The sequence below is a fragment of the Brienomyrus brachyistius genome, chromosome 23 (genome assembly GCF_023856365.1).
Source record: "Brienomyrus brachyistius isolate T26 chromosome 23, BBRACH_0.4, whole genome shotgun sequence".
Lineage (NCBI taxonomy): Eukaryota > Metazoa > Chordata > Actinopteri > Osteoglossiformes > Mormyridae > Brienomyrus > Brienomyrus brachyistius.
The window spans coordinates 16,286,329-16,312,028 of NC_064555.1; the positions used below are offsets into that span (position 1 = coordinate 16,286,329).

The 25,700-nt window shown below is 44.0% G+C and overlaps 1 protein-coding gene across 1 annotated transcript in view; it reads left to right on the forward strand.

Annotated features, from left to right (window-relative positions):
• Positions 1-348: 348 nt before the first annotated feature.
• adgrb2 (adhesion G protein-coupled receptor B2) overlaps positions 349-25,700 on the forward strand; it is a 208,597-nt gene continuing 183,245 nt past the window's right edge. Inside the window, 1 exon segment of the mRNA XM_048993698.1 lies at positions 349-943. The gene's annotated coding sequence lies outside the window, so the exon portion shown is untranslated.

Consider the following 25,700-nt stretch of genomic DNA (forward strand, 5'->3'; position numbering starts at 1 on the left):
TGGGGAAAAAAAACAATTTTAAAAAAAAAATTTTTTTGCAAAACTGTCTGACGTCTGATGGTAGGTAAATGCTGCTTAAGGTGGGAATAAAACCGCAGGATTTGGCGGAATCCGTGACCACCCTACAAGTGAATCGCAGTACCGGCCGACTATAAAAAGCGCGCCGCTCGCTCGGCGCACAACCTGCGCCTGCTGACGTCAGGTGAAAATTGTGCGCGCAACCCTCGCACCCGGTAGAGCCGGGAGCGCGCTCCGCCTGCCTTTCAGAAGCGAATGCGGGGAGCCGGATTCTGGACCATGCATGGTCTCCTGTGGAGATCTCGGATGCCAGTGCAGGGTACAGAACGAGTGAGAGAGAAAGAGACAGAGAAGAGAGAGAGAGAGAGAGAGGGCGCGAGTGAGAGAAAGATAGACACAGCATCTGCGTGCAGTTAGTGCGGCTATGTTGGAGTCCTGGCAAGCCCGCTGCACTCGGAATTAACGGATAACAGCACAGCCATCCTATGCTGCAGAGTTTGAGAATTTTATTATTTTTAAAATAACGCATCTGGAATACAGCATACGAAATAATGGAGACGCATACTGGAATTATTAAACCATACTTGTTCAGTTTTTGAATAAAACTGCCCCCTCCAATTCATAGGGTGTTTAAACCGTCAATTATTTCTTGTTTTTTTCCCTTACGTTGTGTATGTTTTCTGTTTGTTTTCCTTATGTTTATTTTTATATTTTATACGCCTGTTTTTTAAAATTATTCTTAGTTGAATGCGTTTGTCGGAGATCAGGGGCGCTCCGCCGGTTGCAAGACGGAGGGAAGATTTGGTGCTGCACCAGTAAATTATATTCACTCTCCTCAACAGAGACGTATCAGAAATGGGAAACTTCAATAGGATCTTCGGAACAGCACGGAAAATAATGAATAACTACTGCTAACAGCGATCAGGTATTGTTTGAGTCATAGTTTTTTTTTTCTTTCGTGGCGACGCGAATTGCTTACAGATCAGAAGCTGAAATATGTAGATACTTCAGGCTTATCGATCAGAGTGCTCTTGTTTCGGAAGGAGTACGCAAGTAAAATCGCTATAGTTTTTATTTAAATACCCAAACAAACAAATCATTATCGCGAATCCAAAAGATCTCAATGAAGGGTATAAAGTCAATGATATCATTTGTATTCAGTCAGAGAACAGCTGAATCTCTGTCACATTAGTGATTTTTTTTAGCACCGATCCGCATCAGTGCGATGCAGTTTCAGACCATCGCATAGCCACACAACGTTCAGTTTGTAGCTACTTGAGATTTTCTTCCAGTCGGTGTACAAAGCACGTTTTATTTAATCCGTACTGATTCATTTTTGTTTATTTGTGTTCTAAAAGACGCCTCGAGTCCTGTAGTACATCGATCGCACACTTCTCTGTTTTAAGCCAAGTATGCATGGTGAGTATTAGACTACCACGTCGTTGTTTTTGCAAACGAAAAATACCGGGAGCCCTTTACAGTTTGACACTGACAAGGTTTAGTCCTCAGCGCTGCAGTTCTTTTCGCTGTGAACGGGCGAGACAAATCTTGTATGAAATTGCATACTTTGTAATGAATATCATTCCTTATACGAAGCAAGTGCCTTATTTGCGGGCCTCCTTTTTGCTGTGTCATTCATTTGCAGATAAATTGATAATAGTTAATTCGAGGGCAGGAGAATCGCTGCGTGATTCACCTCCACCCTTCATCGGGAGGATCGCATTTCGACGGCAGAAGGTAAAATGGTAAATAGAAGTGTGCTTTGGCGCCCGCTGTAGTCATTGCAGACAATAGTTGAAGATTACCCGAGTGCGATCGCTCCTTTACTGAGATTACTCTTCTTCCTTTCTTGCCTTCTTGTGACATCCGCAAGCGAGCAGGTGGTTTGATCATCCGGACTAACGGGACCCTACACCCGGAGAGCAAACGTCAATCTGTTGAACCTGCCGCCACGGCATGGATGGCAATTTTGAATGCTGAAATCTTTAAAATTCCGAAATCTTATTTCCCCTCCTTTGCGATCAATCTTTTCACCCAGTTGGTGAGAGTTCTTCAGATATCTGTATTGCGGTTAGCTGCTTCTCCAAGCGTACAGTGCCATGCTTACTTGGTATTTAAAAGGCATCGGTCTGTTTAACCTCGATGCCAAACTGTTTTTTATTATTTATGTGACTGATCTACGCATTTAGTTAACGTTCAAAGCATAAAAATTCTATTTTGTTCCCTCTGTTTGCTCACTACAGATTGATCTTATTTTCAGACCAATAGCGAATATATTGAGAAAGGAGGCGAAAAAAAGGTCTTTTATGTTTTATCGTGGCACGCATCGATTTAATGCATACTGTACTTGTGCACTGACTGAGATGCATTCTCTAATCCCTGACTCTAAGGCGAGCTGCCTGCATTTACATCAGATGAGACATAGCCTATAAGGTGACTCATAATTTATTTTACCCCCCCACCATCACCCCACCAAAAGAAAAAGACAATATTAAATGGGGATTGTACCCACTCCTCTTGACCTCAAGCCTTGACCCATTTATTTCGGTGCGGTCACAAGTATATGATGAATTCCTTTTTGCCATAATGCCATCTCACTGACACTTAAAAAAACCTAAATATTCTGGGGGCGGGGTGGGGGGTGACTTGAACGTTGCGTGCAGTCAATTTTCAGTAGAGAGGGTGACCCCCCATGTATGGCCATACGTGGATGCCCGCATATGGACCTGGAGCCAGGCGACAGCTTGGACTTCGCTGGTTGAGCAGTCGCTGTTGATGGCGGTGTTTCAACACCCCCCAGCCCCGGCTGCCCCTCCCCCGCCCCCAACACGCATGCTGTCCCGAGCCTTGTGCGTTTTCCTAGCTGTCCGCGGCCGGCGTGACATGTCACGTCTGCGCAGCGAGCTCCGGCTTGATAATTTAATTCCCTCACATGGTGTCTGCTTGCGCCTCATAAGCTTGATCAGATTCCCCCTCCCCCACCACCCCTGGGGGGTTGTCAGTCTCAGACGTGCACGCGTGCCCCCGTATGCCAGCACCGCCGCCGCCCGTTCCGATCCCCGAGCTGCGCTACGCTCCTCACGTGCCGCGGTCGTTCCCGCCGTGCGGCGCTATTTAAAAATTCGCCGTAGCGCGCATGCGCGCGTGTAGAGGACCCCCCCCCCCCTCGGCGTTGCCAATGCCACAGTGGTTGCCCTCGTGCAGTTTTCCGACCGCGGGACAACGTTGAAAGGGGCGTCACCTGAACGCGTTTGTGCCACGGGGGACGCTGCAGCCCGGAGGAGCCGGATTATGCAGAACACCCTCATAATAAAGTAGCCGCCTCAGATCACCAAACTTGATATCGTTCGGTAATTAATTAGGTCTTTTGGCAAAAAAAAAAAAAAAAAAAACTTGCAAGATGTGCAACCAGGGGAACTGAAGAAACAAATTGCCTTGAATTACTTGGATAATGCACGATTTGATTAAAATTGATCGCATGAGGATAAAATTGCCCCAACAAAGTGTGGTGGGGAGTAGATACTGAACTGATTTGATTTAAGAAGCCCATTAAAAAGACAAACAAAATACGAAAGCTTGGGACCTCTTGGTGTCCCCAGCACAGTCAAATAGGAGGTGGATCTTGTGGTCTCGTGGACATTGATCTGTTTGGTGTGTTTCCAGCCCAGTTCAGCCCTTCGTGGTATCTGTCCTCCTTCCCGTCTTCGGACGAGCACCAAGGTACTGTGCGCCCAGGAGAAACCCCACAGCGATGTGTGTTTTATGTGAATTTTTTCATTATGTTCAGCCAAGAAGCAAAATAAAACCTGCAGGTCTGTATCGATTCCTTCTAAGCCTGTTTTATAGTGGTGGTTACCCAAGTGGGTTTGTAGGTAAGTGTGCTCCAGATGGAGACAGCGTTCTCAGCTTGCAGAGGCTTGCTTTTAAATGTGATCTTTTCTCCTGGCATTCCAGCGTTTTCCATAGGTATTCGCACAACAAGTCAATGTGTCTTTTTTGGAAGCTTCGCGATCTCTTTATTAATCACCTTTTAAGGACTTTAGCGTATCTGTAGAAAAAAAAATTCTTACAACTATCATCGTATTTTGACTCGAGAGAGCATTAAGATTTCGCTGCGATTAATGTTCTGGTAATCTTTCAGTCTGAATATTCAGGTGTTCCTCTGGCATATTTAAAATATGGCTTGGGTCCAAACTAAATTTAGTTACAGGAAATAGCACCATGTATTACACCTTCTATGTCCCTTAAGATTATAGCGTAATGCTTTGTGATTTTCACTGTGACCCTCTACTGGGTAAGTGGTTATAGAAGATGGATGGATTGCTTTAGGATTTTAATGCATGTTAAGACTCAATGGTTCATATATCAAAGTTTGAATATACCTTCTGCCTTAAGGGGATTAAAAGGTTTCACTTTTGGACTTGAATGGGATTTTTACATGATATGTCAATAGCCACTTTGAGTCTAAAGGGTGGCATCAGTGTTTAAATTCTTTAATTTTGGCAGTGATGACACATTTACACGCTAAATTGATGTGACATAAAACGCCTCACAGAGCTCGGCTGTTTTCTCCACGCGTGACCTTGCTTGCCGGTGTGTTTCAAAACCGAAGTATTTCTCTTCTTTAGTTCTGTCTGTCGTGTGTTTAACAGATTTCCCTCCATTTCCCCTATATGTATCTGTTTTTGTTAGTATGCAAAGATTGTCTGGGTACTTCGAAGGCTGGGATTGCGCGCTTGCAGTTCCAAATAAAACTTGCTTAGGACAGCTAGCTTTGACTGGTGAGGTGACACATCTCTCATTTAATGCAATATTAGCCTGTAGGGGGTGCTTTTGCAACGAAGAGTGCAGGCTCCATGATGATCCATCCAGGACCCATTTGGACCATCTCTCTTCCTGTCAAAAAGGATTAGGGTTTCTTATGGAAGTCGCCAAGGTGACATCATCCCTTCGAAGTACACCCTAAACGGTAGGCCTTTTGCGCAGAAAGGCGTGGTCCTGCTAGCCAAACCGCCATGGGGCAAAGTGGAGTGAAAGTGAGCATCACTCAATCCTGTCATCACCAGATCAGTGCGACTGAAGTAGCTTCTCTGTATGCTTTTATATGTGGCAGAGATTTGCTGCGGTAGCCTATCACAAGTGACCGTGGCAGTGGTTAACAACAGGAACGAGAGGGTAGCTTTATACGGCAGTTTATTAAAATTCAAAAGCAGGGCCAGGGGCTAGTTTTTAATATAGGAGTGTTGCTACCTTTTAACAATTAAACAGTCAAATGAAATCAGCCATTTAAAGGAACAAGGTGTTAATTAATCCTGGGGGAGAGGAGATGCACAGGTCCTCCTGAATCAGCAGCGGCCGTGATAGGAGGCAGTGTGTCATGTCTTTAGTCTTCAGGCTGTTGTGCAGGTAGCCCTTGGAGGGGTGTGTGTGTGTGTGGGGGGGGGTGTTGTATTCCTCTTATCAGGCATCTAATACCTCTTATCAGGCCAGTCAGTTGGGATTGTGAGCTGGTTTTCGAATCCCCACAAAGAGCATCCTGGGAAAATGCGAATTAAATTTCGTGTTGTTTTCGGTTTCGGTTAACGTCTGCCCAGGGACTGCCTCGGGACCCTTACATTGATGGCATTAGTGAATCGATTTTCTCCATCTTTTATGTGGTCCTATTAAAAACACATAGCTACCTCGAAGCAATGGTGATGTCTAGCCTTTTATTTAACAGTTTTTTTTTCTCTCTCTTGGCTTTCACCTGGTAAAACTGAAGGGATCAAGAAAAGTCTTGGAGCAATGTCAAAAAAAAAATCCTCTTCTGAAGTATATGCTTTGTTAGCAGCACTTTTAAAACTTGTTGGTAGAGTGTCAAAGCCTCACTGTCACCGTAAAGCTACTTATTGGTGTAATCCAAGCTTTTTATACTAGCTCTGCCGACTGCATTGTTCGCGGCGTATAGATTGCTGAAAATCCCTTCTGCCGCCTGTCAGACTTGAATCTGCATGGGTTTGTGAGACGATTTCAGCGGTTATGTTGCACCGCTCATTCACATGCCATTGTTATTCGCCTTTTCCCAGTTTTCTATTAAAAATTGGATTGTTTTGTAACTAACGGATGGTCTGTCGTCACCTGTGTGTGGGCCGCCATAACAGGTACACAATGCCTTCGTCACAGCCAGTGGTTGTGTCACAATGGATGTTTTACATGAATGCGCTGAAACATTTTCACAATGGTTCTGGCAAAAGCGCTTGGGTACCCAAGTCTGCAGTGCTTCTCACAATGGGTGTCCACAGTACATTTCCATTATACCGTTGTTTTGGTATTTTCCTGAATTGTTTTCCAAAATATCGGAAGAAACACGTGTTGTCTCGGGTTATTAAATGGCATTGTGAACTCAAACGCCTTGTTGCCTCTTACGATATGACCGTTTACTTTGTATGGAAAAAATATACTTTAATAAAATGAATGAACATTTAACAAACAGGAAGTTAACAAATGTCATGCACGCCAATAGATACTAAAATGTTTTATAAGTATAATGAAGTAAGGTCAGTTCCGTACCCTATTCCTTTGCATTGGCAGTCATCTTTCCTACCTGTGGTCACTTTTTCTGTACATGAATATACTTGTGGTTCATGGTTTTAAAAAAGCCTTTATACAAAGCTCAATGACTGTCCAGCAACACCAACAGTCTGCCATTGAGTTGATTGAAACGCTTAAGTAAATTTATTGATGTGTGTTTCTGTGTTGTAGTTTTCTTCCCAGTTGTATTTGTTCAGGTGCCATTTATTTTTTTCTTGAACATTGTACCGTGAGATGCCTACACAGACGCCATAAGGTTATAACCACCATACGGTTGTCAGGGTCTCTAGGTTGGCTATACACTTGGTGTGTTGTCAAATGTGTTGTCCTGGCAACTGCTGCTGATGTAAACTAGATTTGTTTGCTGCCTTGAAGCAAGTTGCATGTCAAGGACCTACTCCAAACTAAAAAAAAAAATCCTTTGATGGTTTAGAAATTTTGCATTCTGTGACACGGATCTCCTTCTATAACGAATGCAATTTATTACAATATCCCGTTGTGCGGACTTAGCCCACACGGGTGCTTGAAGAGTGCATTCTGCCATTCTGTGCAATCGAGAGACTTCTTTTTATCTGAAAATGGGGTAAATTGAGTGTTGCTCATGAAATGTGAAGGTGACTGATGAGTTTCAGCCTTGTTCTTGCAGCAGCAAACCCCGGCGTCTGTTTGAGAATGCCCCACTGGACCTGGAGCTGCAGACGAAGCCCTTTACTAACCACACACCTGTTGGATTTATCCCCGATCACCATAGTAACCCACTCCCCGCTTATTCATTCATGTTTATCTCTAGTGCTACACGTGATATGCTTACCTGTACCCTTCTTGACCTGAGAACTTTTCTTTCGACCCTCAGCTTTTGTGCCGAAAGATGCAGCTCCCGTTCTGTTTATTAATATATTCTTATTTATAGCAAGACATGTATGAATTTAGGATGACATAAGCGAAATTGGACGCACAATAGCATAGACAGACATGTAGATATTTAGACAGTAGCAAGAGCTTTTAGTACTAGCTGTAATTTTCAGCACACCAGCCAATTGTTCCTTAAATTTAGATAGATAGATAGAAAGATAGATGATACCCTATTAAGGATATTGCAGGTTTAGAATAGCTTAATATGCACATTTGCACAAAAAAGGACATTTGAAATAAAGAGAGAGTAAAATAAATAATACGGAACAATAAACAGTGACAGTCACTGAAATTATCTGACGGAATTGCATGCAACTGGCTCAGCTTAGCAAGTAGCCCTGCTTTCCCGGGTATTGTATATTATTGTGTTCTGCCCATGTTAATTTGGGGTTCCTGAACAGTTCTGAAACATGAACTGTTGAATCGGGGTGAATGTGTGCCCTCTGTGCGCCCTGTGGTGGACCCCTGCCAGCTTCCATGTGCTTCCCAGATTCGGTCTCACGCTCACCATGACCGCACTGTACACTGACTCCATAAGTGGTACGGAAGATGGATAGGTAAACTTTCTGTACATCAAAAAGGTTGTTTTTTTCTATGCTAAACTTGACAAGATCCTTGTGATACCCCCTGAGGAAGTGATGGATTTGAAAAACTTGGTTCTCATTTCCTTCAGCCTAAGCGAAGGTCTTATCACTCAGATGTTCTGCTGTTGGAATAAGTGATAAGATGGAAGCTATCCAAGTAGCAGAGTGAGTTTGGAGGATACAGTGCCCCCGTGTCCCCCCCCAACTTCCTCTGCCTCCCATGACCCTCCGAAACTCGGAAGTCCCCAGTGAAATAGCCGGCTTGGAGTGGCTCTCTCCGGCCTGCCGGGCCCATCGCGCGATCCCTCGAGGCAATCCGTCAGTGCGGTGCTGAGCCGCCGAGATCGATGTGATGCACCCAAGCAGCCCGGGTCCATCTGTATGCGCGGCCAGTGTGCCTCTCGCCCATCCAGTGTGGTATCGCTCTTTTTCGTTTCGTCCCGCACTATTTAGTCAATGGCTGCAAAGTGGAAATGAGGTCCTGATTGAAGGCGATTAGACATGGGAGGCTTGTTCTGAAGATTGGCTTGGAGTTATAATGGCATGGCAGATCGGCGCCTTGAATGCACAGAATCAGTCCTTTTGAACATTTTTCTCTGGATGGGTTTCTGATCATGCTGAATTGACTATAAGGGCTTTATTTGAGTGCTGTTTCTCATTGGCTGTTGTCGGTATTGGGCACTGTGCGCAGCCCTGGCAGGCATCATCCCCTTCAACAATCCGGGGATCATCCATAATGCCACAGAGTCCTCAAGGTCACGTCGTTTCACTTGTACATCGCCGTTTAATCGCATTTTTTCACCGTGGCCTTTCAATCATTTGGATTCTGAACGCATCTGAGAATGCAATTATAGAGACTGCTTTGAATTCGTCGTGATATTTTGTTGTGAAATTTAATAACCCTGAATAATAACTATGCGCAGGTATGTTAAAATCAGAGTTTTGCAGGAGCAAAGGTTGGTGACCTTGCCATGGAACTGCACTTGTGTGTCACGGTTACTTGGTACATGTGATTACAAATGATGCTGTGACACTGTTCGCATTCATTAGGAATTCTGAGACTCGTTCTGTGCTTTTTCTGCATTCCGAGCTTAAATGCTGTTCCCCTCAGGATCTGTATTCCACGTTCATAAGCCCCCTTGTGTTTGTTCCAGCACAGGGCCTGTCAGTCATGCTCCCAGGGACCACTGCGTGCAGTTTTGTTGTTCCGGCTGACCTCTCCGATTAATAGGCATCCCATTTTGCTTTCAAATGCATTTATTTTACCATTTATTTATATATTTATTCTAAAGAAAGTTTTTGTGTTGCATTCAAGCGCTGGGGAATGCTTTCGGTCATTTTATACACATGCTTCTTTTAATTGAATAATCACGTTGACCTTAATCACAGTTATTTAATTATTTGATTAATTAACAACTACTTAATGGTTCCTAGTCCCTAAACAATTAAGGGAATTATTTTAATGGAATGCTATTTTGTCAGAGTGCGTGTTTTAGCCATACTTCATTACCATACTACACCGTTGACACTTGTTCCATAGTTTGTAGCTATAATTGATTGCAGTGACCTGGTGGTGACGATCAGCCTCCAGTTCATGTCATGCCAAAATCAGGCACCATTTTTTTACTGGCATATTCTGTACACAATAGGAATAGGTGTTTTATCAGCAAAGCCTTGGCGAATACATTTTAGCATTAGATTTAGCCCACCAGAGTGACAACAATCACAGTGCTGTAGCATAAGGTCCTGACCACCTGTGGTCTCTGTGGAATATCTCTGCCTTGCATTAAGTCCATCATGACTGCAGTATCCACCTCAGCAGTTCATCTTGCACTGTTTCCTTCCACTGCAGAATTTTCCTTCCTTCATTCTCCTTCCTTCCTTCTCATCCCTTCTTTCCTTCCTTCCTTTTTTCATTCCTTCCTTTTCCTTCCTTCTGTGCTTCTTTCTTCCATCCCTTGCTTCCTTTTTTCATTCCTTCCTTGCTTCCTTCTTGTCCCACGTTTAGGTCTCATGTTTTCGGGAGATCAGTCGGACAAAACATGTGATTGCGTGTGAGCATCTTCCCTGCCTCAGGCTGGCATGCCATCCAAGGTGGTCCCCTGCCTCGCGCCCTCTGCTTTCTGAAATAATCTTTCATTAGCACAATGCAGTGCTTGATGAGCGGCTATGGAAGGAGGCAGTGGAACATGGCACGGGGAAGGGACCTATACATATTACATGCACATTTAGCAAATCGTTGGAGACCTGTAAAGTCACCATAGACTGGGGGGCTAGAACCTTACTCCAAAATGCAACTACGGGGCAAGTATTTGGGTGTATAAGGTAAGATATCCAATCTGCCTGTGCCTATCCTGCATTTTTCTGAATGCATTGGGGGTTTATTAATCGGTATCAGTATGGAATGGCGAACCGTAGGGGAGAGTGGCACTGTTTGGATTTGAGGGACACTGTATTGATGCTGCTGAGCCTGGGCTGCTACCTCATCAATAATTAGGCCACGGGAAACAAATTATACTAAAGGGCGTTTTATCATCTGTCGCGAAGGAGGCTGTAATTGATGGGATACTGTATCTCATTAGGCTGGGAAGAGACACGTCTTGGTGCACATCCCTGCACTGCGCAAGCCAGCAGCATGCAGCCTCTGGAGGCTCTGATAGCCTTGCTCTTACTGCATTGTCAGAGTTTTATTATTTTTATCATTACCATTATTAATATTAGCAGTGGTGTTTCCATGCTGTGTTTTAAAATCGCCTCCGCGGCGGAGAGCCTTGAAATCTCATCACAGTTATTGAATCAGAAATCGGGCTGAACAAAGGAAGGCAGATTCCTTTGTCTGTTGCTTCCTGACAACCGAATCTTTGATCTTTATCCAGGCTGTGCGAAAGCGAGGCAGCCCCCGTTCTCCTGGGATGAGGAGGCGCGTGTGTGTGTCACAAAATGTTGTCGCTGCTAAATACTGTTGAGTCAGGCGACCCGCTCTGCTGCCTGTGCTATGGGGGTGGAGGCAATAATCAATGCTAATGAAGGACGGGCGCAGATCCTCGATCCATTGGGTGCCATCACATGAGCTGAAGATAGCAGGGCGGACTCCTGATTCGTGATGGATCTGCACTGCTCATATGCGCTCCGCACCAATCTGGTTTGAGACCTGTCCACTGCTGAAATATGGATTTCCCCATATTTGCTCTTAGGCTTTTATTATGTCTATGCACTTACATTCAAAACATTTTTCTCTGAAGCATTAACAAAATGGATGCTACTTGGTCATCAAAGAATGCTGTAAAATTATTTTTGGTACGGTGGGGTGAGGGGATGCAATTTTGATCCAGATTACAACATGCCAAAGCCCATAGCTCAATAGAACAAATTAGGGCAAGTGACTAGTTAAAAAAAAAAAAAATCATTTTTTACACTGATTTATATAGCCGCTAAATAAGCAGGTGGGGAGTCACCCCAGTTCCCTGAGCAGGCTGCAGCAGGCAGTCACTGCAGAGTAAGTCTTTCCCCTGACATCCACAAATTCCTAACAGGAGTTAATGAAATTTGGGAGCTGGATCACGTAACGATCCGGTGCTTTTATCTGTTGTCTTTTTCTTTTGAGTGTTCTGCTCAGTTTGGTGGTTTTTTTAAAACTGTCTCGCGTTTAAGTGGCGTCCTTGAATAACACAAAAAAACCCAACTGATTTGTGGTAAAGGATTCTGAGCATCACATTGTTTGTGTGTCTGTGGATAATAAGAATGATAAAAAATAATAATCGATACTTTATTGATCCCCGTGGGGAAATTACATTGTGGGGACCAAGTGTCCCATCCATCCATTTTCCCAAACCGCTTATCCTACTGGGTCGCGGGGGGTCCGGAGCCTATCCCGGAAGCAATGGGCATGAGGCAGGGAACAACCCAGGATGGGGGGCCAGCCCATCGCAGTCAAGTGTCCCTAACAATGTAATACATTTTTTTTATGTTGTGGGGGACTATTTTTCAGGTCTCCACAAAGATCTGTGAATGCAATTAAAACACTAAAAATGCCAAAAGTCTCATATTTTGTTTGGTAGTCATAGTTAGCTTTAGCATTTTTCCCATAGAAATGAATGAGCCCTCCCCAATTGGATATGATTACACAAGTGTGCGTGTGTGTGTCTGTATGCGTTAGGACTGGGCAATAAACTGAAAATTAATCAAAGCCGACATCAGAACCTCTAATGATTAATCGACGTTATCTTGCCCATATCAGTTTAGTTTTTTCATTAATTCTGTTAATACTTAAAATCTGTTAATACTTTCCCCAGTGTGTGTACATGTACTGTCCTCTTAAAAACATGTTGATGTTGTCAGTCTGTGACAAGGAAACAGCATCCAGCCGAAGAAACTCTAGCAGCTTGTACTAAATGAAAATGCTTTGTGTATCGTGTGGACACATTGTGGCTTTAGTGAAGAAGACATTGAACAAAAAGAGGTCAAAGGAAAACGCTGCTAAAAAAGTTTCAGCTACCAAAGGTAATACAGCCGGCCCTCGTTTATCGCGGTAAAGCAGTTCCAGACTCTACCGCGATAAGTGAATTTCCGCGAAGTAGGATTCTTTATTCATAAATCTAATATTTTCGTAGTTAGAACATAGAAAACATGTTTACGACCTTCTAAATACGCTTTTTAAACATCATTAGACGTGAAATAACATCCTTTAGTCACCATTACTGTTATGATTGCTGGACACTGAAGCAGGAAAGGGGAGACAAGGAATCAGGATCGAAGGGTTTATTTGGAATCACTCCAAATGCAGGACACCGAACATGTACCATCAAAACGGCAATGACAGAGACGGGGTTACAGACTCTGGCGTGGACTTAAATACACTGGAGGAATCAAAATGAGAAAAAACAGCTGGTAACCATCGGGCCTGCACACGTGGTTAATAAGGGGGCGTGGCACACACGAAAATCATACTGGCAGGTCAATACAATTACACTCCTATTACCCAATATATTATACAAAATAAGACAGACGTTGCAAACATATTATTTTTATTGTACATTTAATTACGAAGAGCAAAGATGCTTCAAATGCGTAGCGATGTATCATTTTCACTGTCTTGATCAACTTTTTAATGAATATACAAAAAATCGCGATAGAGTGAAACCGAAGTGGCGAGGGACGACTGTACAGTAAAATCCCGTTATAACGAACTTCAAGGGACCTGGCGAAACAGTTCGTTATGTATTTGCTAAGTTTAGGTTCACCGCCGTTTCAGTACTTATAACTTCCATGATTTACCAAAACTATAGCATGGGGCGCTGTGCTAATCGAGTTTAATGAGCATAAGGATACACCGAATTTAAACCGATTACTAATTTTTTGGCGTCACAATACAAAGCGCATTAAATTTTTAGGTATATTACTAATTTGCTTATGGAACTGTGGGCTAATATAATATCCGTATAGTCACTATAGTGCAAAACGCCTGCGTCCATTATTTAAAACCCTGCAACAAGAGTTTGTTGTAAAAAAAAAAAAATCTGTTAAATGTTTGATTTTCTAGAGGAAAATTAATCGTTAAGATTAATCGACCAGTTGGCAGAATAGTCGATAGATTAATCCACAGAAAAATAGTCGTTAGTGGCAGCCCACAATTCAGTAATTTAATTTGTACAGTACTGTAATTTGAAAAGCGTTTGAAACAGCTGTGATGTATTTTCAAAGTATTCAGTAAATAACAACGCTGTAGGTTTTATTACCTATTATTTTTGTAATAAATATACAAATCTCAATTAGATGGTTATAATGGAAAAGTCTGTTATAATGACCATCCGCTTATTTTGATCGATCTCACCCAAACAAATGTGATCACTATTAAGCGGTTTCCACTGTAATTTATTTTGTTTGCAAGAAACTATTTATTTTCTATTTTTAAGGAAATTGCTTTTTACCTTAAAACTAAAATATGACCTTTTTCTTAAGACGTTTTCATTTCAAGCCATTTGTGCTTTGAATTCAGTTGTTCGAAATATTCAATGAATGGTTCATCTGTGTGTGATTTCTTCAATTATTTAAAAATTATAAAGATAAGATATATGTTTTAGATAGATGATTTGAGGTGATATCGCACAAGCTCTTTGTGTGTGTGTGTGTGTGTGTGTTTTGCATGGGTCAGTTCCAGTCCACATTCTTAGCATAACGAGTAATTTCTGGATGTGTTTAATTGACAACGCTCTATTATACCAAAAACAACAATTTTCAGACATTTATACAGCTTGTTATTGTACTGTTGGAATTCAGGGAAGAGGCACAGCAGACTTCAGCAATGTGTCAGAACGACATAGTTATGAAAAGCTAAGCATGATTAGCATGGCTCAGCCGGTGAAATATTTACGTGGTGTAAAATTATGTGGCTTAGTTGCATTTTTAATTTGTTATATTCTATAGCGATAGTAATATAACAATATATAGGCTTCCCTCCAGAGGGGCCAGCTCACGTCTAATGGTTGTAGTAGACTATTAAACTGTCATAATTCAGAACCTGAGCATCCTCGCAGACAGCCCCAGAGGTTCCGCGCACCCACATGGTCTGTGTAGCTAGCGTACTGCTTATTTTGCTAGCTAGCTCAGTCGCTTCATTAAATAGCTGGTCCAAATGCTGATCTTTCTGTGTATTTCATTTCAGTCTGGGATTATGGCTCATCTCTGATGCCAGCCAGCAGCAATGGGATATATTTCCAGATGACGAGAAATATACCTTGAATTTTATAGTGACAGAATGTGGATTTATTTATGATTATTGCATCTATATAAGGACACAGTGACTCCACTTAACTACTTGGAGCTTCACTTGATCAGTAAATGCATGTAAAACCTGGTTGTGAATCTTCTGTATAATATTTTCTATTAATGCACCTAAGGTTTCTGTGTAGATATTCACTGCATTACTTGGAGTGGAAGTGGATGTTTCTTGCGTGGCCGGTCGCCAGACATAGGGGGCACTCAGGGGATACTGTGTGATGATTGATATTAATTTATTACTTATTATTATTTATTATGTTTTATTATTGGAGAAGGGGGCTGGTTTAGTAGTAACTAAGAGTTCCGGATGGGCCGTACAGTTTTACGCTTGAGAATAATGGATGACCTGAATTGCTACTGTAATTTTACATTGCTGTATATATGCAGTGTGGTCTTAAACTAAAATGCTAGCAGTTTTATATAAAAGCATCTGCTAAGGGAGAGCCTGGCTCATTCTGTGAGCAGAAGCACATGGGGATTTTAATTTCCGGGGTTTCCTCCTTTTTTTAAGAATTGGATGGGAATACGGATCCAAGCAGAGATGCAATCCTCCTTAATAATAAATGTAAATGTTCTGTTTTTGGGGCAAAGCAGACTGCAGGCAGAAACACCTTGTCTAACTGGTTTGGCATATGGTGGAATGTAGGGCACAGGTTTGGGGTTACCGAAAAACAAAACACATGTAGGTGCAGTAGGAATGAGGGAAGGATGGAATGATTCGGCACGTACAGCGATGGTGACATGAGTCATCTTCTAGGGACAGGTGCCCACTTATCCCCTCTCTCCCACTGTTAAGCAGTAAAGCAGTATTTATACTGGTCTGTCATATGTAGTAATGGGAGTTTAGAGTAAGTGAACAGAGCGTGATCATCTGAGGTGCTGTGATTCGCAGTGAATATCCCAGCTTTTTGCTTGCCACCGCCGTCTTTGTGACATTAAAAAAATGGAGTGTGGTCTTTGAATCCATTGTGAATTGTTGTTTTTTTTTTTTTAAAACCAAAGTCCAGCTGTGCTGACGGATCGGTTTATGGTGGGAAGCGACAGCAGGGGATTGTGGCCAAATGCTGCCCCAGGTGGCGCTTTTCCCTCCCCCCGCCACCCCTCCCCCCGCCCCCCCCCCCCCCCCCCCACCACCACCCTTGCCCCAAAGAATGAAGATCAGCTTGAGGTTTTATTCTGTTCCAGTTAAAGGATTTTGTTTGGTTTCACACTGGGCTTCCGCATTTTGATGAGCTACATTTTTTTTCGTAAGAATGTACATTATGTTTTAATTTAAAGGGAAGTATTTCTATTTGCGACACTCTTTCGAGTTAAATTTGGGCTCTTCTGACCGTCTAGTGCGGTCTGGTGAATGACTTGTGCTTACAATTGTCAGCATACAAGGCCGGAAGACTGCAGAAGGAACACCTTTTTGGGTTGGGGACTCATTGACCCAATTCTGCTAGCGGGCAGCGGGGGGGGGGGGGGTAGTTGAAAGTATGTGGGGGCCCCAGCATAGGCCTTGTGTGTCTCGGTCTTTGTAAGGATACATTCACTCTGCGTGAATGCAGATTGTGCTACAGATTACTGATGGGCCGTCCCTGCTCATTAACAATGGGGCACACTCATTGCCACAAGTAGGAAAACAGGGAGCCAATTACACAGTAATTAGCTGCTTTTTAGCTATAGCAGGGGTTCTGCTTTTCAATTGAACTGAATAGAATTGAAGCTTTATTTGCCATTTGAACAGGTACTGAAATACAATTACATTGGAATTCTTGCACAGTCTGCATTGGTCAGGTTTAAAAAGAAGGTTTATAGGGTTAAAAGGTAAAAAGCAGTCACCATAATGCAGTATAGATAACTTCATAATGCATTATAATGGTCAGTATAAGCCATTTTAACATATTATGAAGGTATTTATAGTGCATTGTAGAACTTAATAGAGCAGTCATAATGCATAATTAACATTTAATGTGTTATGCCTTTTTATAAATAGTTATAGCCGTTTTTATAATGCTTTATGGATGCATTATAATACATTTTGAAGGTATCTATAATGCATTTTACATGACTGCTTTAAGTGAAGTCTTACCAAAAGAACAAACAAGGTTGACATATAGAAAGATGTCTTTTTACTCTAAAAGTAAATAACCTTAAATAAATAAAAAGATAAAGAAGGTGCTTGAGCAATAGATAAATATGGTGCCTTGAGTGTCAGAGGTAGACAGGGATGGAAATGGGTGGGAAATGGGAGACGTCTGGGTCCAGTTTGTGTATGACTGGTCTCTCCACCCTGAATGTCTTTAGCAACCAGCCTAACTTTGGCTGTTTTTCTTAAAATACCCCTGCATGTTGACTCGGTCCTAAGGTCTTCACCTCTTGGATTGTTGCCGTGGTTTCCTGCAATGACATCGTCGGTGTTCGCTGTATTTAAGGACCCTCCAGTTTGAGGTCAGCGTTCAGTGTGATGAAAGGTGGAGCAGTCTCTGCATGTCCACTACAATCCGAGCCAAAAACAGAACAATACCTCCTGACTGCCTGCAATTACCCAGCTGTGATTAAGGTTGCTTAATTACTTTCTTGAGAGCTCCACAGATCAGCTTGCCTCTATAGGGGTACAGGCTAGCTTCTGGGTCTGATTAATTGGTACAATAATGTCTTCTGTGGCAGCTGTCCAACTCTTCCAATCTCTTCTTTTTTTTTGAGTGGTAGTGTAGGATCGTGTAGGAAAACAAAGTAATATGCTTTGAGAAATAATCACGGAGTGCATATGCTTCAAACCTGACGTATAAGGAGCACAGTGAAGACCAGTCATGTGGAACCCAAATAAAAAAAAAAAGAAGTAATTTTAACACCTGCACAATCCGTAAATGTCAGATGTTCGTTACCATCTCTTTGCTATATTGAACCGTGGCTGAGATAGATGGGGAAATGCATTATGCCTACGGACAGACATTAATTCAGGAAGTCCATCTGGGCACAAAAAAGCAGGCAGACGTTGAGATGGGAGATCCCGCGAGGGTGGGCACCTGCCCCCAGTAAAGGAGGCAAGAGCTTCATTTTAGTGTGACCTTCTGTAAAGGCCGCGAGTTGGCATACCGGCTAAGGAAGTGAACCCACAACTCTAAAGGTCTCCCATTTACATGCCATAATGAAAGTCGCTATCAGGTAAGAGGCGAACCTTTGAGTGAGATTCCAGAATTCCGCAAAAAAATATCCATCTGCAGAAACGGAGTGCACCACAAGTACAACCGTTGTTATAAACTTAATATACAAGGATTTTCTTGGAGATTCGTTTCGTAGATCACGAAGCTGATAAGCATACCAGGTTAAAACCCTTGAAATATGGCAACAGTTCATCAGAAAGGCTAGTGGGATACTGGGATGTGGGACTTTGACCGTTTTGTTACTGTGCCTTTTTCGATATGGCTGCGCCGCATTGCTCATTGTGAACTGTATGTAATTTAGAAGGGATGCTGTTACAGTTGCCCTCAGTGAAGGTGTCAGCGCAGCGAATGGGTACTTAACCAGCGAGCATTATGCTGAAATGGGAATAGTGCATGCAAACTCCATGGTGCAGATTAAAAGTGCGCATATAGTGAGTGTCAGCTATCTTTTGGGGGGAGAGGGGGGTGTTGATGTGTCGAGCAGAGTGCCGGCGAGCTCTGCTGGCGGTGCCTGACCGGTCGGGTGCGATTCACCAGCATAGTCAGCTAAATTATCATCTCCTTGCTGACTCCAGCCCAGCGGAACGATGGAGGCGGCCTGCTTATCGCCCCAAACGTACTGGGCAAAGCCTGTCTCGTGGGGGGCAGTCTATAGAAGTCACATTGCAGACTTTACTGTGTCACACTGGTCTGTGCAATGAAGCTGATCGCATCTATTTAAGTTGTGTCAGGGGTGCGGTAAAGCTGGAAAATTTGGACAATTGCAGGGGCCTTTGACTGAAGGGGCCCTAAAAATTTGTAACCTAACTGGTCTGGGTTGGGGGCCCATTATGATATGCTTTCATGGGGCCCAACATCTCCAGCGACAGTGCGGGTTGTGGGGGCCAGCGTTGTACACGCTCTCTCTTATGGAGCAGTGATATCCACATGTCATTTAATTCAAAAATATTAGTGTCTAACTAGTCGTTACATAAAGTATTTTACTGCGTTTTTTTTTAGGTGACACCTAAACCTTGCCTGCTCGGCAATGCTTATAAGTCTGTCAGTTTTCAAACCCCCCATCCGAAGCTCTAATTTTACCCCGGTCCATGGTTGGATTTGCACGTAAGCCACTCTGCCTGACGGATACAGCAGCTGATATAAATAAGCCAGCTGACCTTGGTGCTGTGGCTGTCAAGACTCTATCCGCCGCTCGGAAAATGCAATCAAGTTCTGGCACTTTGGCCCAAAAGAAACCATTTCGGATTTTTTATACCTTCAAAGGGACTTTTCCCCTTTTTTAAAGATCCATTTTAAACGGGATCTGACTCTCGCCTAACTATTGCGGAGACTTCAGCTAGTTCTAAAATTAGGGTCAAGTATTAAATGTGGTCATACCTTCTGATTACATGCTAAAATGTATATCTGTTCATACAGTACATTCTGATTAAATGGTAAAATATATCCCCGTTTTTTTTTTTTTATTGAAAGGTGTAGAACCAAATCCATCTGCACTCCGCAGCGTAAACACTAAATCGGCCACATGGCCGTCTCGGCTTTTTGTTGACTCGTAAAGTTTGCTCCCCATACGGTGTGAATCACACCGATGCCGCTGCTGCCCTCGGTGAAGACCTCAGCGGAGCAGCTTTAGCACCAAGTCCCAAGCGATGGACCCAAAGCGAGGATCAGAGAGAGGCGCTTGCCAGTGATTGGGGGTTAAGGGCCTTGTTCAAAGGCCCAGCACTGCAATCACCCTGCCGGCTAGTGTATTTGAACTGGCGATCTTCTGATCACAGAGCTGCACATCGCCCCATAATCTGTGCCTCACATATATGGCCAACAAACTTCATGCACATATTCCAGTAAAGAAAACAGAGAACTTGATGATATCACATGTTAGCGGTTACCCAGACGTTTGGGACCACAAAGACAGCTCCTCATTAGTTTTTTACTTGGCAGGCCAGCATCGCTATTGAGGCAAAATACATTGCTCTGCTACCTCTCTTTCATGAGCAGTGTCCTTCCTTAGGATGCAAGTCTTTTGTTTGCATTCGGTCACTCTTCATTTTTCTCGCATTTTTTTTCCTGCACACGATTTGCAAATCAGCCTTGGATATAGTGCAGGCTATCGGCGTGCTCAGAGTGTGTCCAAACATTTCATGTTGCTCAAATGTGATTTCCTGGTAAGTTAGATAGCGGTAAATTTGGGGGGAAATTGTGTTTAGTGACATCAGGTTTGAATTCTCTTTTGTTTGTGTCTCTGCAGTTTGTGGGTCAGGTGTCCGCGATCGGAAGGTCGCAGGTTCATATTCCAGGCCTTTGACCCCCCCCCCCAGTTGCTACAGGTATTGTCTGACCTTGCTTTCGATTAAATGTTGCTTGGGTTGAAAACAGCAGCTAAATAAATAAATAGTTAATTGAAATTGAAAAAGAGTTAAATAAACTCGAGCCCCCTGCTGTGCGTGACTCAGTATGGGGGGGGGGTTAGCTTGATCAAATATTTATTATGTTCAGCTTAGTTTCACGGGATTTAGAAATGGGATCATTGAGAACATTCGCTGGATTTGGGGGAGGGGGTTTAAGGGGGGTTTACCATTAGAGGAACAATTAATTTAGGCACATCTCACACTCAGGCTTTAACCTTTAATCAATCACTTGATTTTGTTTACATTCTTTTTTTTTTTGCAATACGGTTCATCTCCGTACAGGTGTCTGTCTTATCTGTGCCGAATGAGTTAACGGGACTGGGTCGAATGGGTTAATAGGACTGGGCCGAATGGGTTAATGGGACTGGGCCGAATGAGTTGACGGGACTGGGCCGAATGGGTTAACAGGACTGGGCCGAATGGGTTAACGGGACTGGGCCAAATGAGTTAATTTCCTAACTCCCCATTCTCTCTCTCATACCACGTTATGATATTTTTTGCATGTTTTCCATTGTTTATCACAAACGCTTACTCAAAATGGTAGGCTCTTGCCACGGTGGAACCAATAGGTATTTGGTTTGAGGCCCCTCTTGTTACTTAACCACTGCATGTTGTGTGTGTTTTTTTTGAGTCATAATGCCAAATCAAGCCATGGGCTGAGATGCAGTGGAAGTGGGAGTTTGATGACTCCAGTCCAAATTTTCATAGCTGGATTCCGGGGTTACCTAGCGACGACTCTCCGCAGGGATGCCTCAGGTGCCAACTGCTATATCGCGTTGCTTCTGTCATGTAGCGGCTTGTGGTGTGTACTGTCATTAGGGCGTCTGGGGCCGTGCAGAGATTCCGGCTGCTTCGTTATGCCCCCGGCAGGGGTGTGTGACGCGCCCCAGTTTTTGACCATCCGATTGTTCCCGACTTTTTAAGGAGGCAATTGGAACGCCCCCACTGCCAATCATCAGAACCAAATGTGGAGCTGGGATTTGGGCTCTCTTAACACCATTTCCCACAACTTCTGGCAGGTTAATTAAAAAACAAAAACAAAAAATGTTATGCTCTGCTTGTAGGTTTCATACATGCTGGTGTACGCGACAACGCCACTGCTATCCCTGTTATTCGTGATTCGGTGTTGAGGAGATGTTGGTCTTCGACCCTCGTGAATGGCGTCTCATTTGCAGACCCCGTGGATAACATAGTACTTCCTCACCATCATTCTCAATTTAGAAATGGCTGTTGCCCAAGTGTCATGTGGCTGCAGGTTCAAGATCCTAGAAATTTTCCTTGAGAATGGGCTTTCTTTTCAGGTCCTTGAGTAATCTCGTCACTCACTCAGTGTGGGCCGTAGCATCATTCAGGCTAAATGGGCTACGGTATTAATTAGCGTGAGGTCTTGGCAAGGTCAGGTGGTTCGGTGACTGTAATCACTCCTGGATCATTGAGTCATGCCGCACAGCTCTTGTGGGGGGCTCCCGTGTCTGAAGTGCACTTTGAACCCCTCCGTGAAGCCCACTGCTCCGCAGGCTGTAGGCACCTGGTCCCACTCTTTCCTTTTCTCCCTCGCTCTCTCTTGCTCTCCCCCTTCGGCTCCCCATTCGCGTTTCCACGTATCAGAGTGGTGGGTTTCCTCTCTCATCCAAAGCGTTAAGGCGTCGCGGGCTGAAAAGCGGAGCCTGGAGCGCGGTCGAGCCCGGGCCTCGCATGGCTCCCGTTAATGGCGCCGCCAGCCGGCGTTCGCGCTACGGTTAGCGCCTCTGTTAGCGTCGACGTTAGCGCGACGCTGTAACGGATGCCGCGAAATGGTGTGAAATAGTGCAAGCGTGTGCCGAGGCTCTGCTGGGGAGGGAGGGGGTGCAGCCTCTATCGCAGCGGCGTGAAAAGCAGCGGAAGCTCCCCGATTAGTGGCCGCACATCCCTCCAGCGAGCGGCCTTGCATAGGAATGCACTGCTAAAGGGGCCCTTTCTCCCTCCCCCCCCCCCCTCCAGCGAGCGCCGTGGGTGGCGGCCATTCATTCAGGGTGCCACACAGAAAGGTATTTGTTAGAAGGGCAGTCCTTTTTAGCAGCATGAGGGAGTGTGTGCCTGTCTGCGTGCATGAGTCTGTGTGGAGGGATTTAAAAAACGATTTCAAAAGCGCAATGGTGGCGACATCTTCGACACACAGGGGCTTTTTTTAATTGTGATTTCTGCTTTTTAGGCCCGGGATTAGAGCAGAATGCTGGCTCTGTGTGTGTGTGTGTGTGTGTGTGTGTGTGTGTGTGTGTGTGTGTGAGTCAGGAAGGACCAGGCCTTCACAGGGAACACAGATCCTCAGCCAGTCTCTCAGAATATTAAGTCATGCTGTGGTTAAGGGCCACTAAAGGGCCACAGGGGAATTTCCTGTCATCCCGAGGATGTGAATAATGTTTGATCTCACAACTAACACTGACTGCTCCCCCTGCCTCCATTTTCTCATCCTTTAGTCCTTATCCCTGGCCACGGGATTGCAGCAGAGCGTTTTTCAAAGGTCTCCTTCTTACATATTCTTATATACTGACCATCTTCGGTGTTTTGTTCCATGTTGTGATCCGTGTGTCTCTGTGTACTATGTGTATCGCGAGCAGCCTGTCACACGCAAGCTGCTCATATCATTGTTTGGTAGAGAACACGTTTAAAAATCAGGTCACTGGAGAGCAGGTGAAATGAGGCAAGTTTAATGGGTTTTTCTCTTCACAGAAACAGAATTCCATTCTTTTGACTCTCTCTCACTCACAATTTTGGGTTCACAAAGCCTGAATGGTCTCAAACATTTTAGATTACATCTTCTTCCCATCAGAGGGTAGGAGGGGACTTCAGATTTTAATGCTGAGGGAATGTGACAGGACCCAGAATTTTAAGTTTTTCAGCAAATTAAGCCTTTCCATGTCTCTCCCCCACACGCCCCCGACACACACGCATTAAATGGATTATTAATTTAACTCATTTTTAATGTGCTTAGCAAATTATCTTATGAAACCTATTTTAATATAAAACTGGGTTTTACTGAAGTCATTCACACGAAGCGACTGAAGAGCAAATTGTCCAAAACTCACCCTGACAATGGAATACTTTTTGTTATGTAGTCTGTGAACTGAGCCCTGTGAGTTTTCGTCAGATTACAGGACTGGGTGGGGGTGGGTTTTGGTTCCCAGTACGGTAGCGTATTATAAGGAGGACAGCAAGCCGTTGACCTGCAGCAAAGGGAAGCGCTTTTTCAGAAACAAGCTACTGATGGACAGGCACCCCTCCCCTCCCCCCCCCCCCCCCCCCCCACACACACACACACACGATTCACCCAGTGACAGCATACAGAGCTTGATGGATGATGCTGGCTCTGTACCCATGTTCACTGGGTGTGACAGACCGCACTGGAAACTGCTGCCAGCTTTCTGCACTTAATTTAAATCCATGCATGCATCTTATATCAAAGACCTCAGAGGTATTTTATTTACAGGTTGCACATCTATCCCTGTGTGAGACAACTTGTATGTTGTGATATTTTTTTTTCATTTTAGATTTGATGTCTTGCCCAGAAGACATTTGACTTCGGTGCTTTATAACGTAGTTCACTGTGTTTGTTTTGAACGAAAAAAAACATTCATAGTCTAACTGGCCTCGGAGTCAAAGCTTTAGAACAAGACAAAGAAAAAGTGTATTGACCACAGGGCCCCCAGCTGTGACCTATGAGGTATTAGACTATTTTTTTTGTAGCTGGAATTGCATCAAACTTTCCTCTGCTTTACATGGGCACCTAAATTAATCTTTTCACATGGTAACTCTGCAGTATAACAAAAGCATAACAGAAACAATATCCCTCTTGGCACTATTTAATCAGGAATGTGCTAGAAAAAAAGTTCTGATGTCAGAAATGGCCTATGCATTCCTGGGAAACATGGGGCGAGCATGCGAGCGGGACAAAGAGCCACGTAGCAATAAACAGGAAGTGACAGGTGTGCGCTCTGTGGCGGCGTGCTAACCAGCGCTAGCGGGCTCTCCCCTGTCTGCTAAATGGAGCGTTTGGGGTCCATGTCGCTCTCTATCGCAGCCTCAGCAGGGAACCTGCCTGTCTGCAGGGCAGCGGGGGCACACGGAGCCTCGAGATGTGGATTTAGCTGGCCGTCTGAACAAGTTAAAATGCCATTATGCTTCTGTGCGTAAGGATATCGTGGCAGGGGCCGGGGAAATGCCGTCGTGTGCAGAAGAACGTCACCCCCTGTCGTTCTGCAGAGGAACAGGATGGAGGACCGGATAAGGAGACAGAGCTGTTCTGACCCTGATGGCTTTACTTTGCATGGATATATTTATAAACATATCAGCAGCAGAACTCTGGTAACCAGATTCAAGCACAAATTCTTTTCCCAGTCGGGTCCCTGTCACCCGCACTTCGTAGCTCTGCTACTGCACCTTATCAGTCACTTTATCAGTCATTTTATCCAGGGCTGCCGCCTCTCATGCGTCTGGCGTGACACTCGCGCTTTCTCACGCAAGAAATCTTACGGCAGATCTGTATTATTCCATTATAAACCTAAAATTAGCTACAAAGCGTTGAGGCAGTTTGCAAACTGCACAGGTTTATTATTTACAAGATAATAAGACTGTTGCATACCGGTAAATGCGAGTGCAGACTTGTTTTGAAAATCCCATGCACGCCAGCTGACCAAAGTTGGTAACCCTGTTTATCAGCATAATGTCTAGTTTTAATACTATATTTTGCACTTGCTGTGTTGTTTTACAGTGTATTTAGACTTATATAACCAAGTGAGACTGAACAAAGCTGTTGCATGTAGCTAATAAAGATCTTAAATCTTGAAATGATTTGTTGTAAAACGGGGGACTTTCTGGAGACGGGTCAGCCTGCCCTCCTGAGTCATTCTTCCGAGACCTCCCCTTCTCTTCTCTTTCGGAGAGATGCAGCTGACTGCTCTCACACGTGTATGTCGCAGACAGGATGCTGTCCGTGGTGCTGAAGGCTACCCCCAGAGGGAGGGTGCTGATGGGACAGCGCCCCTCCCACACACACACACACACACACCTCCCTCTGCACTCCATTCTCGGCCTGATCATGGCACATTGGCCATGGAGATATTTATAAGATCTGGCGATCAAAGTTTCTTTCATGAACTAATTTCTGATTTGCCGTCTCTGCTACCATATTTATGTGAATTTTCCGACGTGTAAAAGGTTTCCTGGGTTGATCAATAGCTGAAATCCATATTTTTTTAATGGTGTCCAGCTTATTTCCCCTTGGGTGTGCAAACTTAATCTAAAATCCA